Source organism: Crinia signifera, chromosome 4 (genome assembly GCF_055691185.1).
Source record: "Crinia signifera chromosome 4, ASM5569118v1, whole genome shotgun sequence".
In the NCBI taxonomy this organism is placed as follows: domain Eukaryota; kingdom Metazoa; phylum Chordata; class Amphibia; order Anura; family Myobatrachidae; genus Crinia; species Crinia signifera.
Window position 1 is genome coordinate 143,036,615 of NC_139220.1, and position 9,108 is coordinate 143,045,722.

The 9,108-nt window shown below is 49.8% G+C and overlaps 1 long non-coding RNA gene across 1 annotated transcript; it reads right to left on the reverse strand.

The window, feature by feature from the left end:
• Positions 1-5,732: 5,732 nt before the first annotated feature.
• LOC146072436 (uncharacterized) lies at positions 5,733-8,801 on the reverse strand. Its single transcript, XR_014473125.1, has 3 exons — positions 8,476-8,801; positions 6,105-6,222; positions 5,733-5,898 (listed from the first exon to the last, which is right to left on the reverse strand). It is a non-coding gene; the product is annotated as an uncharacterized LOC146072436 (long non-coding RNA).
• Positions 8,802-9,108: the final 307 nt, after the last annotated feature.

The window sequence follows — 9,108 nt, forward strand, 5'->3', positions numbered from 1 at the left end:
TGGTGTTATTTCTTTAACAAGATTTAAAGAATGGTTGTGTAGTTGCAGAGTACAGGCTGCAGGTTACATACATGTGTGCATACCTCCCAACTTCTTGTATCTGTGAAGCAGGACTCTCGCGCTGAAAAGGGGCGTGGTCTATGTAAATGAGGGTCGTGGTCTATGCAAATGTTATCACCGGCAGGCCCCCTTTTACACCCGCTGTGTCGCTGAATAGACGCTGGGCGCATGTCTATTCCTTCAGGCTGTGGGGTCTCCTAACTAACCCCCCCTCCCGCCCCCACTGCTGCAGGTCACTGCCGGCCCGGGCAGGAGGCGGGACTGTCCCAAAAAAACGGGACTCTTGGGAGGTATGTGTGTGATGTATAGTAATGTTTGTTTTTTTACATTCAAATCTCACCTGCAGCTTCCAAATCCATCATGATGCAATGGGATATATGTTCGACAACAGCAGGCTGGGAGTGTGGAGTTGGAACTTTGAGCAAGAAACACAAATGACAGTTTTGAAATGATGGCCACTACCACTTAAACTGGATATTTTAATCTTGCAAATGTATACATTGCTTGGTACTTGTTACCTAGAACGGCGCCCATCGTGGGCATCGCATGTACATTGCATGCCATTATAATGGAATGCTATGCGACCGATGCGATGCCCACAATTTCACATAGAAATGAATGGTAAAAGGTAAATCGCGTCGGTCGCATAGCATGCGGCCAAAAAAACGCATGCGATGCGACCGACGCGATAACCGCGATTTACATAGGGAACAATGTTAAACGGCCAAATTGACCCGATTTTACATAGGGAACAATGTTAAATGGCCCACAGACCCCAAATAGCCACCCTGAAGTGTGAAATGGCCCCCCCATATAGAAAGTGTGGCGAGCGCAGCGAGCCACCGAGCCCGAAGCGTGGCGAGCGCTGCGAGCCCCGTGAGGGGACGCGGATACCTGTGAAGCCCGCGAGGGGACGCGGATACCTGTGAAGGTATCCGTGTCCCCTCACGGGGCTCGCTGCACTCGCCACGCTTCAGGTTCGGTGGCTCGCTGCGCTCGCCACACTTTATATTCTCAACTCCACGCCGACGTGGATAGTGGGGGGTATGAAAAGGTCGGAGGAAGCGTACCGCCGCCCCTCGCGGGCTAGCTGCGCTTACCACGCTTACCACGGCCACAAAGCCGTGCGGTCGCCTTGCTCGCATACCTCCTGCCTGTGCCTAGATTCAGTCCTTTTCAGGACTCCCACTGTTACATACTGTGTCTGAAATTTCCAGTCCTTATCAGGACTCTAATGTCATATTGTTATACTGCTACTATGCCAGCCTATTTATTACACACGCAAGGGACTCCGTTGAGCTCCCACGAGTAACCTAGGATCTGCTCTCTTAACGCGCACGGCAGAGCTAACTGCCGCATACAGCTAATTTAGAGCGGTCGTAACTTCTGGTCATTGTAACATTGTGTATACCTATACCTAATACTGCTCTGCCATCCGGGGTTAAACAAACCCAGTATAAACCCTTATAGCGTCCATTCGATTAGTTCAGAACGGGTCGAGTTATCTGCAGTTAACATCTATCTATTATATGGTGAATATTCCACCGATTAATTGCACATAACAGTACACTCTGAATTTACGGCAGTTGAACTTTATTTGGATACAGGTTGATATAACACGTACTGAAAGTCTGAAGTAATAAATGAGAGGGGACCCACCTGGGACAATTCTCCCCCCATATATATCTCTTAATAAAGTATATACCAGACTGCACATGACCTTTACTCGTGGTTTAACAATACTTTAACCGACCGTTAGTTCAATGAACACTGAACTGGTTGGGTAATTGACAGATCAGCACCAATCAATTGAACGGTGTGTATCCCTTACCATAAATTGTGTGTATATTAATTACTGACCTAAACAGCAGTTGTTAGGTATTCTAATATCCTAAAGTGCATGTTATTTAAACTGCACAGAACATCAACCTTTTTGAGATAGTGCAAATAAATGTGTGACAGTACATATATATGGGACCCTATTGGGACATTCTTCCCTCCACATAAACCCCTAACTGCGCTCACGGTCAAACTTATCAGTGACCTATCCGCATGAGACCATTTGCTCATTTCTGCGGACTAATCAGCAGTCAAATACTGTTCCTTTTTGGTGTGTGCTCTTTTTCGTGTATGATGTATTAGTGCACGCTAAACTCAATCGCCGTATTTTAAAGGGGACCTTATAAGGATATTTCCTCCCCCTCATTACTTAGGCAAATGAGATAGTGCAAAATCAACACGGTCATTATAATACATGAGAGGGGACCCTTTGGGACATTCTGCCCCCCTATTAAAATTCAGACCTAAAACCACACAATAATCAACTTTTTGCACATATCTGCAACAAACAATACTCAATATATATATGCATGGTGTGGATGAGAACACACTCACACACCTTGAGAAAGAAGGAAATTCAATCCAAACGTAGCACATAAATTGGGAATCTCCAATCTGGGTGTACAATTAGGATTAAGTCCATACACACCAGGAGATTTGGAAATCTGACCAATCTGTGCTTACTATCAATACGTTTAATTTCCTCGTGCAATACTGAACAACTGCTGTCACCCCTGACAAATATTCAGGGACACAATCGCATGTAGCATTATTTCAGACACTCATTGGCACTAGCAAGGATCACCGACCATACCAACCTAAAGTACTCACACCCAACGATATCTGTCATATAGGCTATCTCAGCCACCAGACACGTTAAGGGTAAACAACTAGAGGTGGTATTAGGAGAGGTGATCTATTAGATTGGAGGTACTGCGGGCAAATACCGCACGTGCATCTTTTAAATATCACTGTACTCACTGTTTAATGTTTTATGTTAGTTTGTATATTTCGCAGTTTTAAATGAACCTATTAAAAGGTATGTTTTAAGAGTCTATCAATTAATTCCTTCTTTGGTGCACCACACCTGTGACAATCCCTACCCTTTCTCCACTTATACCACGCTTCGGGTTGACGTTGATCGTGGGGTGGCGTTAACAATTGGGGGGGCCATTTCACACTTCAGGGTGGCTATTTGGGGTCTGTGGGCCATTTAACATTGTTCCCTATGTAAAATCGGGTCAATTGGGCCATTTAACATTGTTCCCTATGTAAAATTGCGGTAATCGCGTCGGTCGCATCGCATGCGATTTTTTGGACGCATGCGATGCGACCGACGAGATTTTTTTCCTTGCAATGCCTAGGATCAAAATCGGCGGCGCCGTTCTAGGTAACAAGTACCCATTGCTTTTGCCTCAACTTGAACAGCAATACATTCTTGTTTGAAATAAAAACTGTTTTCAGTAATTCATCATGTGCAAAACGAAAGAGTTTAACGGTTATGGTAGAAAACATCTACATTGTCTAGGTGTACAATCATATGGTCGACAGTGACAAGGTCAACAGGGTTTAAAGGTCGACAGATGAAAGATCGACATGGTTGCAAGGACGCCATCCAAAAAAACACCATGAGTTTATAATGATTTTAGGGTGTGTATGTCGACATAGGTCGACATGGACACTAGGTCGAAATAGACACTGAGTTCTTCAGTTTTGTAGCCAAAGATTAGCATTTGTTCTATATATACTCCTTGAATGCTAATCACATGACACCATTGATCTTTTTTATTTTAGCAATGAAGCCGTGTACAGACGGCTGCGATAGGGGCTGATATCGCCGGGAATATGGTCGCTAGCGACCATATTGCCAGTGATGGGAGTGTGCCCCAGCGATAAATCGCCGTTTGCGCGCTCCCGTGGTCGCTGTGCTTGTGTCTCGGTGCATGACTACAGTCGACACACTATTTTATTCTCCCTCCACACCATAGTGGATGGTAGGGCATGAAAAACCACCTGTTGGCACATGTCGGCTGATAAATAATTTTAATAAATGCATGTTGACCTTTTCCATATCGACGTTTAGACCATGTCGACGATTAATGGGGGATCATAAGACTGTGTATTTTGACTCATTCTGTGATTAGTCCGGATTACACTTTAACAGAGTCACATTAGTTGTATGGTTAACACACACTACCAGCAGTTGTGAAACTATATGACCCGGAAAAACCCACAATGCATTCATTTGCAAACATAACTTTCATAAGGCATACCTCCCAACTGTCCCGCTACACGCGGGAACTTCCCGGTTTTTGGGGACGTTCCCGCGTCCCGCCCGGGGCCGCCATTGTCCTGCGGTGGGGGGCAGTTGGGAGTCCCCCCCAATCTGAAGAGAATAGACGCTGTGCGGTGAAAAACGAGGGGGCAGCCTCAGGAGGCGTCATCCCGTGAGTCCACGCCCCCTTTTTACAGGCCATGCCCTCTTTTCGGCATGTGTCCCGAACCTGTTAGATGAAAAGTTGGGAGGTATGCATAAGGACACCTTCCTGGGATGTGTAGTTCCACAACAGCACTTCAACTGAACATACATAAGAACACAATTGTATGTAAACATTACAATGCAAAGTTGTTTGTGTAAATGTGATGACACTTACCAGCTTGAGGTGGAGTGGGGGGCCTGTCCGTGTCCTCAATGTGCATGCCTGGAAGCACCTCTGGTGGTATGATGCGGCATAGCTGCCTCTCATATGCCTTAAAGTTCACATTCTGCAGGCCTGTTTCTGCTCCATGGCAAGTTTGGTTTTGAGGAGGCGCTTGATGTAATTGAAACGTTTTTTTTATGTTCCACACACTCATCCTGTGTGCGCTCACCGCATTCACAGAATTAGTGATGATCTCCCACATCCCCTTCTTTCGTGCCACAGTTGTGCGGTTGTTGTGGGGCCCCAGCAGCTAGTCATAAAGTGGCACCAGAGCACGCACTAGGGCCACATTCTCTTCATATGAGAACCACACTTTCCTCCAACTGGCAGTGCGGCATGGATCCACCTCCTCCTCATACTCTGGGGCACCCTTCTCCTTCTGCGCTGCATCTTCCTCCTCCTCCTCTGCATCATCTTCCTCATGCTGAGACCATTCCACCTTCGAATAAAATTCCTCATGCAGCTCCTCCTCTGTCTGCCTGCCATTCTGCTCATCCTGTGAGCCCACATAGCTGGGCCAGGGCCGGTGCAAGGTTTCATGACACCCTAGGCAAAATTCTGCCTTCTGCGCCCCCCCCCCCCCCCGCCCTAACCACCCTTAAGGTGCCCATACACGTTACAATTATTGTATACAATATTGTATACAATATTGCATCTCATCCGATCTCGGTTTTGCGATGACATCAGATGAGATGAGATCTAGTACAAAAAGTATGTGCAGCACGTACTTTTTGTACTAGATCTCATCTCATTTGATGTCATCGCAAAACCCAGATCGGATGAGATGCGATATTGTATACAATATTGTATACAATAATTGTAACGTGTATGGGCACCTTTAGTCAAAATTGTGAATGTGGCAAAGTGAAAGACAATTCTGCCCGCCCGCTGAGCTGTCAATAACCGGCAGCTCTAGTGCACGTGTATGAGTGGTTGGTGGATCACTTGTGTATACAGCATGGTGCACCGATATATCGGCTATCCGTGATGTTGTACAGGCAACGCAATAGGTCTGCCAACTACACCATTGACAGACATATTGATGGTACACACTGACTGATGGTCCAATATATCGGCCAGTACATATGAATATATACTGTCCGATATATCGATGGACCAGCAGGACTGAGACTCATATAAAGAACCTGGCACACACACATGTATGTACAGTATGTGAAATATATATATATATAGCAAGAAGCAAGTGTGTAGCTGCTTTATTGAAGGGAAGTCCGCCGAGTGCCGGTCCTATGTGGACATGCTGTATGCTATTGAAGCGGACAGGGCACCCCGGCAGCTGTGAAAGGAGAGGAGAGTGCCTGTTACTCGCAAATATATATATATATATATATATATATATATATACACATATATATACATACACACACACATACACAGTATACACCACGTTAGATGGATGTGTTAGAAGTTATTGTATATAAGTTCTAGCACATCCATCTAATGTGATTACAGGCAGTGTCAGCATTCTAGTTGTTACAATACCGCTTCTTGCAGAGGTGTAGGACCAGAACACAGTGCTCTACAGTGCACAGGAGCCGGGCTGTCAGTCACTGCTTTTCTGCAGTCTGCCTTGGTTGCATGTCACGTGGGGGAGGCCGGCCTGTGCGGAACAGGAAGTCGAGAAGGATCATGCAGGTGTCACATAAGTTTTTATCAAAACAAAAGCCCCAGCCACTTCAGACTAATACATAAATACCCCCCATCTCCCTCTCACACATATGTGCTTCTGCCCCAGCTACCTTCTTCTTTCTTACATATATCGCAGTCATCTCAGAATGAATTACACACACCTGCACCCATCACCCTCCATCACACACCCATACCCCAGCCCTGCACCCAGCACCCTCCCTCACACACCCGTACCTCAGCCCTGCACCCTCTCTCACACACCAATACCTGCACCTAGCACCCTCAACCCAGCACCCTCCATCACACACCCGTACCTCAGCCCTGCACCCAGCACCCTCCCTCACACACCCGTACCTCAGCCCTGCACCCAGCACCCTCTCTCACACACCAATACCTGCACCCATCACCCTCCCTCACACACCCATACCCCAGCGCTGCACCCAGCACCCTCCATCACACACCCATACCCCAGCCCTGCACCCAGGACCCACCCTCCCCTATACCTGCACCTACTGTAGCACCCCCCCCACACGCCAATACCTGCACCCAGCATCCTCCTTCACACATCCATAACCCACCCCTGCACCCAGCACCCTCCCTCCCCTATACCTGTCCTGCACCCAGCACCCTCACTCACACACCCATACCCCAGCCCTGCACCCTCACTCACACACCCATACCCCAGCACCCTCACTCACACACTCATACCCCAGCCCTGCACCGCAATAACAATTTTGGCAGGGGGAGCAAAATGTATAGTTACGCCACTGCACACACCCATTCCCCAGCCCTGCACCCAGCACCCTCCATCACAGACCCATACCCCAGCCCTGCACCCAGGACCCTCCCTCCCCTATACCTGCACCTAGCACCCCCCTCACACACCAATACCTGCACCCAGCATCCTCCCTCACCTATACCTGCACCTAGCACCCCCCCCCCACCCACACACCAATACCTGCACCCAGCACCCTCCCTCACACATCCATAACCCATCCCTGCACCCAGCACCCTCCCTCCCCTATACCTGTCCTGCACCCAGCACCCTCACTCACACACCCATACCCCATCCCTGCACCCAGCACCCTCCCTCCCCTATACCTGTCCTGCACCCAGCACCCTCACTCACACACCCATACCCCAGCCCTGCACCCAGCACCCTCACTCACACACCCATACCCCAACACCCTCACTCACACACCCATACCCCAGCCCTGCACCCTCACTCACATACCCATACCCCAGCACCCTCACTCACATACCCCAGCACCCTCACACACCCATACCCCAGCCCTGCACCCAGCACCCTCACTCACACACCCATACCCCAGCCCTGCACCCAGGACCCTCCCTCCCCTATACCTGCACCTAGCACCCCCCTCACCTATACCTAGCACCCTCCCCCACGCACCAATACTTGCACCCAGCACCCTCCCTCACACATCCATAACCCAGCCCTGCACCCTCCCTCACACATCCATAACCCAACCCTGCACCCAGCACCCTCACTCACACATCCATAACCCAGCCCTGCACCCAGCACCTTCACTCACACATCCATACCCCAGCCCTGCACCCAGCACCCTCCCTCATACCTGCACCCAGCACCCTCACACACACCCATACCCCAGCACCCTCACTCACACACCCATACCCCAGCCCTGCACCCAGCATCCTCTCTCACACATCCATACCCCAGCCCTGAACCAGGGGCGGATTTAGGGAGGAGGGCGCCCCTAGGCACAACAATAATGTTTACTAAGTAGGACAGTTTATAGGGGCAGTATCTGCATGTCCTATCCATTTACACTGTATTTAAGATGGAATATAGTACAGTACAGTGGATGTTTTGCAGTTATTGGTACATTTTGGGCTGACAGTACTATCACAGGCATCCAAGTGCCGCCCCCAAACATGTGCCGCCCCTAGGCCGGTGCCTCATGTGCCTAATGGGAAATTCGGCTCTGCCCTGAACCCAGCACCCTCTCTCACACACCCATACCCCAGCCCTGCACCCATCACCCTCAATCACACACCCATACCCCAGCCCTGCACCCTCTCTCACACATCCATACCCCAGCCCTGCACCCAGCATCCTCTCACACATCCATACCCCTGCACTGCACCTCCCCCACACACCCATATACACCAATCCAGCACCCTCCCTCTCCCTCACACACACAGCCAAAGCCCAGCCCTACCCTAGTAACCTGTTTTCTCTTACTTCTGGCAGCAATATGGTGGCTGGTGGAGTCTTCCTGGGCCGAGTATTCCTGAGCTGGAGGTGTGTACTGGCAGGGGGCGGGCTGCAGGCCTGGGCAGTGTGTTACTGCAGAGCACTGGGCAGCAGCAGCAGCTACTGTATGTGAGGCTCTGTTGCTGGACGGAATAAGCCTGTGTAGCTGTTCCTGCACCCGGAGGAGAGGCTGTCATTGTTGAGGATAGGACAAACACCTCCACCTCACAGGGGATGACAGGCTGCTGGGGGGGAGCGCTCTCTGTCTCTGCCTTCTCCTCTCCTATGAGCCTCCTGCACGCAGCACATGAAAAAAAGTGATTTTATCGGCAGCCTGTAGTGCCGCCCTCTAGTGGCCGGCGCCCTAGGCAATTGCCTAAAGCTGCCTAGTGGTGGCGCCGGCCCTGAGCTGGGCCTTGCAACATCCTCCTCCATCTCCTCCTGCTGACCTTGCACTATGTGGGGCCTCCCTGGCACAGCTGTCCCTGTGAGCATGCTGCCTCTCCCTGTCCTGGCTCTCACAGTGGTGGCAGCCACAGTGCTGCCTGTCTGAAGGACACTGCTGCCTCTCACACCCCTACCTCTAACACTTGTGGGTGTTATTGGCCCTCTGCTGGCTTT